The following is a 12,043-nucleotide window of genomic DNA, read 5'->3' on the forward strand; positions in this document are numbered from 1 at the left end:
AGTCCAGACTGATATAAGTGAATGAATAAATTGAAAATATGATGAGGAATAGGATGTTTCCAGAGTCTCAGAATTTCTCCCCACAAAATACTTATTAAATACAAATAGAAAAGCAGAGCTGATACTGTGAAGAAATCTGATAGATTCCACGTTAAGTGGAGTAAGTAATATCAGTAATGGGACAAATTGAGATTGTACGCCCCCTGATAGGATCCCAAAGAAGAACACGATATCACATCTGTGGTATTCCTGCCCCAGATACATAGCGTGAATCTAATCACAAGGAGATAGCAAACTCTGATAGGAGGGAAATTTCACAAAACAACCAACCTGTAATCTTTAGTGTCAAGGTCATGATCAGGAAAGACCAAAGAAATTAAAGAGAAATGACAACTCAACATGCGATTCTGAACTGGATCCTTTTGCTCTAAAAACATCACTGGGACAATTAGAAAAGCTTGAACACCGACGGAGGGTCAGATAGCAGTATTATATCAATGTTAATTTCTTGAATTTTGTTTATGCTGGAGAACATCCTTGTTTATAGGCATACACAATACTTACCAATATTTGGGAATGTTGGGACATCATGGAGACAACTTTCTCTGAAATGGCATAAAAAATTCTTGGTACCATACTTGCAATTTTTCCATGGTTTGCGTTTGTTTTTTAAAGCAGTTAATTACTTCTCTCTTCAATGAACATTGACTCTTACCATGAAATAGGCCATGGTTAGCCTTGTCAGGATTTGCACAACCCAACATTCTCAAATACAAAATGGAGTTTGGAAGCATTAGGAATCATTGACCATACAGACAACTCAATTTCTTATTGCTACAAACAGATACCTTGTTTTCTTTGTTAGTCTTCAATTTTTTCTGTTTATTAGGGATCACTATATTGCAGAAGTTTTCAAGCTAGTGTGTCCCAATGAATGTCATATAACACCAAACATAATTCTTCAGTAGATGCAGCAACACGATCTTTTTTGAAAAATGATATACTAATGGTGCAAATTATTTAATTACACCATTATGAATGAGCCTATCATCTTGATTTATAGGACTTCTAGTTTAAATTCTCTGGCTCATGGAACTTGTGTACCTGAGCCTTCGAGGCTGGTGCGCCCAATGAGTAAAAACTTTTTGGCAAGAAGATTTGCTAGCCATTTACTATCTTTTTTTTTTTTTTTTTAAGATTTATTTGTTTATTTGGGGGGAGGAGAGAAAATGAGAAGGGGAAGAGGCAGAGGGAGAAGCAGATTTCCTGTTTAGCGGAGTCTGACTCAGGGCTCAATCCCAGCATCCCAAGATCATGACCTGAGCCACAGTGAGATGCTTCACCAACTGAGCCACCCAGGCACCCCTGCCATTTACTATCTTCCTTTTGATCCAAACTTTCATATCTTTTAAAACTATGTTATAGCTTATATCCTCAAGAAAATCTTTGAGTCATGAATCACCCCCCACACTTCCTTGGAATTTTTCCACACTCCTGTTGTGTTATATAATCATTTTGTTACTCTATAAGAAAATAAACAGTGTATTAGTATTAATAATTAATGATATAACATCTTTCAAGTGAAACAATTATTTCTATTTCTTTGGTATGTTAGCATTATTCCTCAACGCATTGAATGTACTCATTTTATGTTTTTAGCAAACATAATATTTTTAATACTAATAATTGCATTAGGATTTTAAATGTACATACAAAGGATCATATTACACACATATTTCAGAATCTTGCTTTTGAATCTCAACAAAACCTCATGGAAATCCCTTTGAAACAACTGGTATAACTCTAATTCATTTTAAAGAGCTGCATAATATTTCATTACATGGATGTGCCATAATCTATTCAGTCATTCTCCTATTGATAGAGTCTGACTTAATTTCCTTTTTTGGACAAATAATGCACAAATAAATATCATCTCTGTTATGTCCTGTGTCCTTCTGCTTTTATTTTTCTGGATTAGATTCCCAGGAATGGGAACATAACCTCTTAGAAAAGGCTATGACAACTTACAAGGTATATAACCCCTTTTTTGATCATTCCTAATGACACTAAGAATTAATATTGAGTTATTTAAGCTTGATTCTAGGTCAATGGCTGTGATTTACTCACTCATCTAAAAAACATTTTTTTGAGCACCTTTTGCATACCAGGCACTGTTGCTGGCAGCTGTATATAGCTGTGAGCAGAGCAGGTTTATTTCTTGTGCTCCTGGAGCTCCCATTCTAGAGAGGTAAATGGACAGCAGACAGGTGTGGAGTCAGAGGGGACCTGGAGAGAACAGGACAAGGCTGACAGAGGCAGTGAAGCAGGCAGTGCTATTTGAGATGGGGTGCCAGGAAAGACATCTCAGAGGTGGCACTGGAGCAGAGACTTGAAAAAGTAGGGAATTGGGATGCCTCGGCTCAGCAGTTGAATGTCTGCCTTTGGCTCAGGTCGTGATCCCAGGGTCCTGGGATCAAGTCCCACATCAGGCTCCTCCCTGGGAGCCTGCTTCTTCCTCTGCCTCTCTGTGTCTCATGAATAAATACATAAAATCTTAAAAAAAGAAAAGAAAAGAAAAAGGAGGGAATTGGATTGCAGGAAGGAGGGACAGCCAGTGAGGGTCCTAAGGCTGGTGCATGTTTGGCATGGCTTTCATGAGGAACAGTGAGGGCCCAGTGCGGCTGGCGGGGACACCCCCCCACCCCCCAGCTCAGTGCTCCTTGGAAGCCATCTGCAGAGCTAGTGCCCTTGAGACTCGCTGGGGGTGGCACCGTGGAGTGTCCGGCCAACTGCTGGGACTCGGCAGGAGGAGGCCAGCAACATACTGAGACTGGGAAGAAAGCCCCCTCCAGCAAAACTGGTGCCTAATTACATGACAGTTTTACAATCGTTTGGTAATATTTTACATTACGAATAGTTTCAAATACAAATACTTGTTTTCCAAAAATCTTCTTTACAAATATTTTTTTTCTGAATTTACCACTTGTCTATTGACTTTGTACAGACTCCAATTTGTCTTCTAAGAGTTTAAAAACTGTTTCTAGTCCTATCCATGTCTCTCTCTCTCTCTTTTTAATCTATAACTTCTAGGTTTACTTTTTCGTTTTTTTTTGGGGGGGGGTTTGTTTTGTTTTGTTTTGTTTGGAGTTCTATTTGCCAACATATAGAATAACGTCTAGGTTTCCAGTGGTGGTTAAGGCCATTTCAGCCCTTAGATGGTGTGTGTACACCCCTAGATTTTCTTGAGATTTTTAGAGTTCTATTTTTTTTTTTTGTATTTGTATCTTCAGTCCACATAGATTATATTTTTTTAGTGTGATGTAAATAAGTCCCAATTATATTTTGTTTCAGATAGCCCTTGTACTGACACTATTGATCAAATAATCTTTGTCCCACTGAAATGAAACTTCGTCATTTATTATACTTTTGTATTTACTGGGATCTGATTTTGAATTCTCTATTCAGTTTCACTGATCTCTTTGCCTGTTCCTGAATCCACCATGACTTGATTGCAGACCTGTTATTTTGTAAGGCAAGTACACCCACTGTTCTCTTTCATAAGTTTCTTAGCTATTCTGAGCACACTTATCCTTCCATGTGAGTTTCAATATCATGCCATCCAATTTGGAAACAAGTCTCTGAGATTTTAATTAGAATTAGATTACTTTTACATATTTATTTGGAGGAATTGACTTTTTTTATGTATGTCTTCCAATCCAAGAAGAATATCTGTTCAGATCTGGTTTTATACGTTTATAAAGGGTCTTTCCTTTTCTTCTTTTAGTGACCACACTTCTTGGTTAAATGCATTTCCAACTATGTGTGGCTTTTGTTGCCATTGAGAATGGTAGTTTTTACTTCTAGGTGCCTTGCATCAGGGTCCCAGCAGGAGGCACATGATATACTCAAATGGGGTACTGAGAAGAGTTTTAAAAGAAAGAGTTTGGAAAGGTGTGGACATGAGTAAGAGAAATGATGGAGAAGCACAGCAGGGCAGACCCAGGTGGGAACAGCAGGAGCTGGCAGTGAGCACTTTACAGACTTGGAGAGAGAGCTGCAGGAAAGGACAGCTGCCCAGGAGCCCCTGGCAGAGGAGGCAGCCGTGGCCCACCCTCCATCCAGCAGAAAGGGAGACGGCCTGTCTCTCCCGCCTCCTGCCAGTGCCTCCCAGTGCCTCCCAGTGCCTCCCAGTGCCTGAGCCCAGCAGGAAGCCAGAGAGCAAAGAGGGGCAAGGAGGGAAGATCAGGAAGGCGAATGGAGACCATCCAGGACCATGTTCAAATTTAGAACAGAGGAAAGCTACTGAATTCCTGGGCCCTTGTCTTGTATTGGGCTACTTTACATCTTATTAATTCTAGTAACTTAAAAAAAAATCGAATCCCTTTGGGTTTTCTGGCTGTACAATGCTATCATTCTTTAAAACAGGCGATCCTCTTCCACTGTTTAGATCCATCATTTCATCCTCCTGTTGTATTACTTGTGAAGGTTGCCATGACAAAGTAGCATAAATCCACCGGCTTAAGTGGCAGAAATGTATTGCCCTACAGTTCTATGGACAAGATCGCAGAGACATGAGGGCTGGCTCCTTCTGCAGACTGAGGAAGGACCTGTTCTGTGTCTGTCCCTCAGAGTCTGGGGGGTGTGCTGGCCACCTTTGGTGCATTCCTTGACTAGCAGGTCAATCACCCTGATGCCTGCCTTCCCCTTCACAGGGCATTCTCTCTGTGTGTTCCCCCTTTTATAAGGACATCTGTCATATTGGACGAGGGCCCACCCTAATGATCTCATTTTAACTTGATCATCTGCCAAAACCCTATTTCCAAATAAGGTCCTACTGCAGGTACTGGGGGTTAGGACATCTTTTGTGGGGGTGGGGGTACCCAGTTCAACAATTCAACCCACAACACCTGTCCTATCATCTTTAAGACAGTGCTTATTAATAGCAGCAATGGCAGGCATCACTGTCTAATTTCTAATGTAGTTGAAATTATTTTAAGTTTTCCTCTTATAGGATATGTTTCCTGTTTATTTTTGGTAAATAATCTATTGAATAACATAGTCAAAAATAGTAAACAAACAACATAGTTATTAAATTAAATTATTTGCTCTTTTTCCGTTTGACTTAAAATTTCCGTTAGGAATGAGATTACCACTATATTTTTGTCAATTGTCTTTGTAGCATCTGTTGATTTGATCAAATAACTCTACTCTTTTAATTTATTGATGTAATGGATTGTGTTGACAACTGTAGGATTGTTGAATCTCTCTTGCCTTCCTGTAAAAAATTCTTTTTGATAAAAATTTATTATTCATTTGCTATGTTGATAGGTTCTATTTGCTCATATTTATTAAGAATTTTTACAATTATTTTTGTAAGGTCAGAGTATAGTTGTTCTTTTTGACAACTCTTTATCAGATTTTGGTATTAAAGTTATGCAAACTTTATAAATTTAATTGGGAAGATTTCTTTCTTTATCTCTGGCTTAGAATAGTTTACATAATTAGAATTATTTATCTGATCTTTAAAAGTTAAATAAATTTCAGCTGTGAACCTACCATGTTCTATATGCTTCTTAATGACACATCCTTAAGAAGCTTTACAATTTCTTCAATGGTAATTGGTTTATTTCCATTTTTTATTGGGTCAATTTAGGTAATTTTTAGTTAGTTTGGGTTTTTTCCTTCTACATGTTCAAAATGTTTGCCACAGTATTACATGTGATACTCTCTCATGTTTTTTCTAGGTTCTCTTTTATTTGCAATTCTATCTCTTTTCTCATTCTTAATCCTGCATGTTTTGCCCTCGCTCTCTGTTCCTTTGTCAAACTTGAAAGGAATTTATCTTTTTTAGTGTTATTTCCAAAGAAATAGCTTTTGGATTAATTTATCCTTCTATTGTCTTTGTTGCTATGGTTTTCTATTTCACTAATTTTGTCTTTTAAATGAATAAAAGCCCACTTCCTGGCTTTTTATTTATTTTATAGTTCCTTTCTAATTTCTGGTTTCTTTATTTTTAGTATTTTGTCTTTTAAAACATTTATTATTTTTTCCGTATTTTTCACCTTTGATGATTAACTACTTAAATCTATAGTGTTATAAAGCTTTCAGATGTGCACCCTAGGTTTGTAGAATAAAATGTTCTCTTCATTCTTTTTTAAAAGGTTTTATTTATTTATTTATTTGAGAGAGAGGACGTGCATGCACAAATGGTGATGGGGAGGGGCTGAGGGAGAGAGAGAACCCCAAGCAGACTCCCCACTGAGCACAGAGCCTGACACCAGGCTTGATCCCACAACCCCGAGATCATGACCTGAGCCGAAATCAAGAGATAGACACTTAACCGACTGAGCCACACAGTCAGTTCATTGTTTTCTAAGTGATTTGCTATTTCTCTATAATTTTCTTTGTGTGTGCATTCATGTTTTAGTGATTTTAGTTTATTTTTTTACTGAGATAAAATTGGTATACAATATTTAAGTTTCAAATGTACAACATGCTAATTCAACATCTGTGTGTACTACAAAGTGATCCCCCCCCCCCGAAGTCTAGTTACCATCCATCACCATACTGTTGACCCCCTTGGCCCATTTTGTCCAACCCTCAACCCCTTTCCTCCCTGGTAACCATCAAATGGCTCTCCCTATCTATGAGTTTGCTTTGTATTGTTTTGTCTGTTTTCAGATTCCACACAGGAGTGAAATCATATGGTATGTGTCTGTCTCCATCAGACTTACTTCACTTGAGTAACACCTTCTGCATCCATCTATATTGTCACAAATGACAAGATTTCATTCTTCCTTGTGGCTGAGTAGTATTCTATTGTGTATATATGCCACATCCTCCATGCCTCTATTGATGGACAGTTAGGTTCTATCCTTATCTTGTCTACTGTAAATAATGCTGTAGTGAACATGGGGATGCATATATCTGTTCAAATTACTGTTTTTGCATTATTTGGATAAATTCTCAGAAGTGGAATAGCAAGATCACATGGTAGATTTGAAGAGCGTCCATACTGTCTTCCACAGTGGCTGCACCAGTTTGCAGCCCCACCAACAGTGCATGAAGCTTCCTTTTCTCCACATCTTCTCCAATACTTTTTATTTCTTGCCTTTTGATACTAGCCATTCTCACAGGTGTGAAGTGATAGCTCATTGTTTTTTGATTTGCGTGTCCCTAATAATTTGTAATTTTGAACATCTTTTCCAGGGCCTGTTGGCCATCTGTATGTCTTCTTCAGAAAATATGTCTAGTCAGATCCTCTGCTCATTTTTAAATTGGGTTTGTTTTTTTATTGTGGTGTTGCATGAGTTCTTTATATGTTTTGGATGTTAACCCTCATCAGGATATATGATTTGCAAGTATTTTCTCCCATTCAGCAGATGTCTTTTCATTTTGATGAGAGTTTCTTTTGCTGTGCAGAAAGCTTTTTAGTTTGATGTCATCCCACATGTTTATTTTTGCTTTTGTTTCCCTTGCCGTTGAAGTCAGATCCAGATCCACAAATACATCACTGAGACCGATGTCCAAGAGCTAACTGCCTATGTTAGCTTGGAATTTTATGGTTTTAGGTCTTACATTCAAGTCCGCAATCCATTTTGAGTCATTCTTAGTGTATGCTATAAGATAGTGACCTGGTTTCATTTGCACTGTGGGCTTCCCTTTAATTTTTTATTTGACTTAAGGATTTACTAGGACTGTGAGTCTTAATTCACAAGATTTTTGGTCAATATTTATTTAATTTTTCAATTTTGGTATACTAATATGGCCTTTACCTTATCTATTTTTTATCCTTCCGTGCCCATGCCTATTTATTTATTTATTTATTTATTTATTTATTTATTTATTTATTTATTTATTTATTCTTAGTGCTCTAATTGGCTTTTGTTTTGTTTTGTTTCAGGGGTAGAATTTAGTGATTCATCAGTTGCATGTCACACCCAGAGCTCATCACATCACGTGCCCTCCTTAATGTCCATCACCCAGTTACCCCGTCTCTACCCACCTCCCCTCCAGCAACCCTCAGTTTGTTTCCTATAGTTAAGAATCTCTTACGGTTTTATCTCCCTCTCTGTTTTCATCTTATTTTATTTTTCCTTCCCTCCCCCTATGTTCATCTATTTCACTTCTTAAGCTCCTCATATGAGTGAAATCATATGGTATATGTCTTTCTCTGACAGACTTATTTCATTCAGCATAATAATACCCTCTAGTTCCATCCATGTCATTGCGAATGGCAAGATTTCATTCTTTTGATGGCTGAGTAATATTCCATTGTATATATAGAGCACTGCTTTATCCATTCATCTGTCAATGGACATCTGGGCTCTTTCCATAATTTGGCTATTGTAGACATTATTGCTATAAGCATTGGGGTGCATGTGCCCTTTCGAATCACTGTTTTTTTACCCTTTGGGTAAATACCTAGTAGTGCAATTGCTAGATGGTAGGGTGGAGGACCCTCCATACTGTTTTCCAGAGTGACTGCACCAGTTGGTATTCCCACCAATAATGTAAAAGGGTTCCCCTTTCTCTGCATCCTCGCCAACATTTGTTGTTTCCTGAGTTGTTCATTTTAGCCATTCTGACCAATATGAGGTGGTATCTCTTTGTGATTTTTATTTGTATTCCCTGATACCAAGTGATGTTGAACATTTTTTCATGTGTCTGTTCTGTGTCCATGCTTACTTTTTGATTTTTCATTATTGTTTCCTCTTTCACCTGTAAAAAAATTTTCTTGTTTAGTCCAGTTGTTATTCATTTTATTTTTCTGTAGCTAATGTAGAACTTTAACTGAACATTTCTCTTCAATAAATGGCTATTGGACTTCCCCAAAAACTCTTACACAGAAACATATTTCTAAGTTTTTCTTTTCAGTGAAGATACTAAGTATTCCCAATCAGGACACACTGTTTCTTTTTTCCTCTACCCTATATCCCAGCAAGGTCAAACCATTTTCAAGATGTTCTTGGTTATTCTTGAAATTTTATTTTGATAAATTTTAGCACTGATTTATTAAATTTTAGAAAAATTAACAAGCTCAGAACCAAAAAGGAAATTGAGATTGTGATCGAAACTGCATTAAGTGGATTTTGAGGAATAGTGGCATTTTTAAACATTGACTTTCCTGAACTGAAAACATGATCTGTCTCTATTAATTAGGATATAATATCCTTCAGAAAAGCTTTGTCAATTTTTATATCAAAGTTATGCATATATCAAATTTGTTTTCCAAATTCTGTACTTTTCATTGCTATTGTGAATGGCATCTCCATTTCCATTCTGTTGTCTAGCTGATTATCATTGTAATAAAGGAATGCATTGAATTTTATATATTCATCTTCTATCTATTTAGAAAATTACCAGTATACTAATTCTAAAGTTGATAATAGTTCTTCATTTGGTTCCTTGGATTTTCTAGATAAACAACCATATAATCTATTAAAAACAACCATATAATCTATTAATAATGATGATTTCCAATACCTGTTTCTTTAATTTCCTTTTTTTTGTTCTATTGCTCTAACGAGAGGTCCCACATAGTGTAGAATAATGGTTCTTAGAGAAGACATTCTTGTCTTAATCCTAACTTCAGCCCAAATATCTTCATTTAAATATCTTTAAATATTAATTTTTATATTCTAATATATATTGTATATCATTTTTAAGGTTTTGTTTTATAGCTATTTTCTAAGAGTCGTTTCTTTTTATTTAAATCCTGAATAAGTCTGAAATTTTGTAGGCTGTCTTAATGTTCCCTGAGATGATCACAAGACTTTCTCTTGATCTTTTAATGTAATGATTTACACTAATAGATTTCTTAAGAGTGAATGGCTTTTGTAACCTTTTTTTTTTTAAAGATTTTTATTGATTTACTTGAGAGGGAGAGAGAATGAGAGAGTAAGGGGGGAGGGGCAGAGGGAGAAGCAGACTCCCTGCTGAGCAGGGAGCTCAATGTGGGGCTGGATCCCAGGACCCTGAGATCATGACCTGAGCCAAAGGCAGACGCTTAACCAATTGAGCCACCCACCTGCCCAGTCTTTGCACTTTTAATCCATTTTATTTTCTGTTGCAATTTATTTGCTAATATTTTCTTTTGGTTTTGCATCTTTGTTCATGAGCAAATGACCTTTAGTTTCCTATCTTCAACTGCCTTTGTCTGATTTTGATATCAGGAATATGTTAGTCACTTAAAATGTGTCTGAAAGACACTCCAAATGTATTTTTGCAAAAAATATATGAATTATATCTTAATTCTATTGAAAAGTGTCAGTCATGCTTACCAGCTCTTGAAAAGAAAGGATTCCATGGACCAACAGGTCTGGGAATCATATCCCTCTGTTAGAAATTTACCGTACACTAGGTACAAAGACTTTGGAAATTCCTGCTGGGAAGAAGCTTATTTCTTCAACCCAGGCTTTCCAAACTAATTTGAGCACAGACACTTCGTTTTTTTAAGCTTACCTATTAAAAACATCCTACACGATATCTTTAAAGAGATATCAGTTTTGGAAATGCTGCTGTAAGCACAAAGCTGTTTCTCGCAAATTATTTATAACAGCGAAGATTAGAGAACAACGTAAACAAGAGGGGGATGTTTAGGTAAATTATGGGAGAACGGAACATCATGCAGTCAGAAACTCAGAAACTGCTGTGCGCAAAGATTTTTATAAAGGCATGAAAATGCATTCTTTCAATGGTAAGTGAAAAATCAGGATAAAAATATACTATGTCATCATACGTACATTAACACCAAACAAAGAGATGAAAACAAAGAGAATGATTAGGAGTAAATCAAACAAGATTCAAATAGTCATCTTGGATGATCGGGGGTTTTGTTTGTTTTATTTTTTCCCCTATGTTTCTACAAGCATGGATTGCTTCCATATTTGGGAAAATGGCAATATCAAAATAAGAGAAACTCTCCATTTCCTCCATGGAAGTGGAAGTTTGTTGGCAGAGGGAAGAACGTCTAGGAGAAGGTGGTGGGTGCCAGGGCCTCTGCCTAACATTCTTTACCTCCTGCCTGTAGAAGGGCTTCCTAAGAGCTGGCCATATCCCTCGTGTGGATTTAAGTGTGAGCAGCCTCTTGTACACACCAACACCAGGTTCTAACTTAGCACAACAGGCTGCGGCAGAATGTGTTCCAACCCTTCTATCCGACTCCTTTCCATCCCATTCTTGCTATGGGAGCTATGTATGACTCTCCTTCCCTTGGGACCTCCAGCTTCTCCAAGGAGGACCATGTCTGATGGACCTCTGAGTTCCCTCTGGTAATTAGCACATGACTGTAGGCATGACACATGTCAACAAGTGTTTTTTTCACATTTTAAAATGATGTAAGTGGTGTCATTCTCTTTACATGCCCCCAAATCAGTCCCGTTCAGCATGAAAGAGTGGAGAAGGGAGCAGAAGAATTCTGGAGCTCCAGGAAGGACAACTGCTGGAGGAACGGGCAGCTTTATCCAGTCACTGAGGCCACTCCAGATTCTCTCTCCAAATTTGTCTTCTCTAATGAGACTTTGGACTCCTCCCTCTTAAAGTAGGGATTTTCTGCTTTGCATAATGTAATTTTAATTGATTGCATATGACTGTACCCAATTTCAGAGTAACAATAAAATTCTGTATGTTGAACAATCACCTAATAGGGGACATCTTTTTTTAATAACAGAGAGAATTGGGGTATCTAGTGACAACGCCAACTCTTGACATATTTATTAATGGTATTCTGATGCTAATTAATACATGACAGTTTACATAATTCTTGACCTCTTCTAACACGGAGAGCATTTTGCTATGCAATTTTTGAAAGCTAAAATATAGAATCTCCCATAAGGTCTGAATCCACACACGTGTGCTTGCACACACATGCACGCACACATACACACACAAAGTCAAGAGCATATTTTTCGAGGAGGAACGGAGGAGTCTCTTTGCTCCTTTCAAAAATCATGTGCAATCCAGAATCCATTTGGCCACTACCTCACTCTATATTATTTTAAAATTCTCTGTCAGATAACATAAAGCCTGGCTGTCCTAAGAT

General features: G+C 37.2%; 1 long non-coding RNA gene across 1 annotated transcript in view; it reads left to right on the forward strand.

The window, feature by feature from the left end:
• LOC112672480 (uncharacterized) overlaps positions 1 to 11,640 on the forward strand; it is a 32,797-nt gene extending 21,157 nt beyond the window's left edge. Inside the window, exon 2 of the long non-coding RNA XR_003144303.3 lies at positions 11,378 to 11,640. This is a non-coding gene — a long non-coding RNA (uncharacterized LOC112672480). The remainder of the gene's footprint in view (positions 1 to 11,377) is intronic.
• The last annotated feature ends 403 nt before the right edge of the window (positions 11,641 to 12,043 follow it).

The sequence above is a fragment of the Canis lupus genome, chromosome 28 (assembly GCF_003254725.2).
Source record: "Canis lupus dingo isolate Sandy chromosome 28, ASM325472v2, whole genome shotgun sequence".
Lineage (NCBI taxonomy): Eukaryota > Metazoa > Chordata > Mammalia > Carnivora > Canidae > Canis > Canis lupus.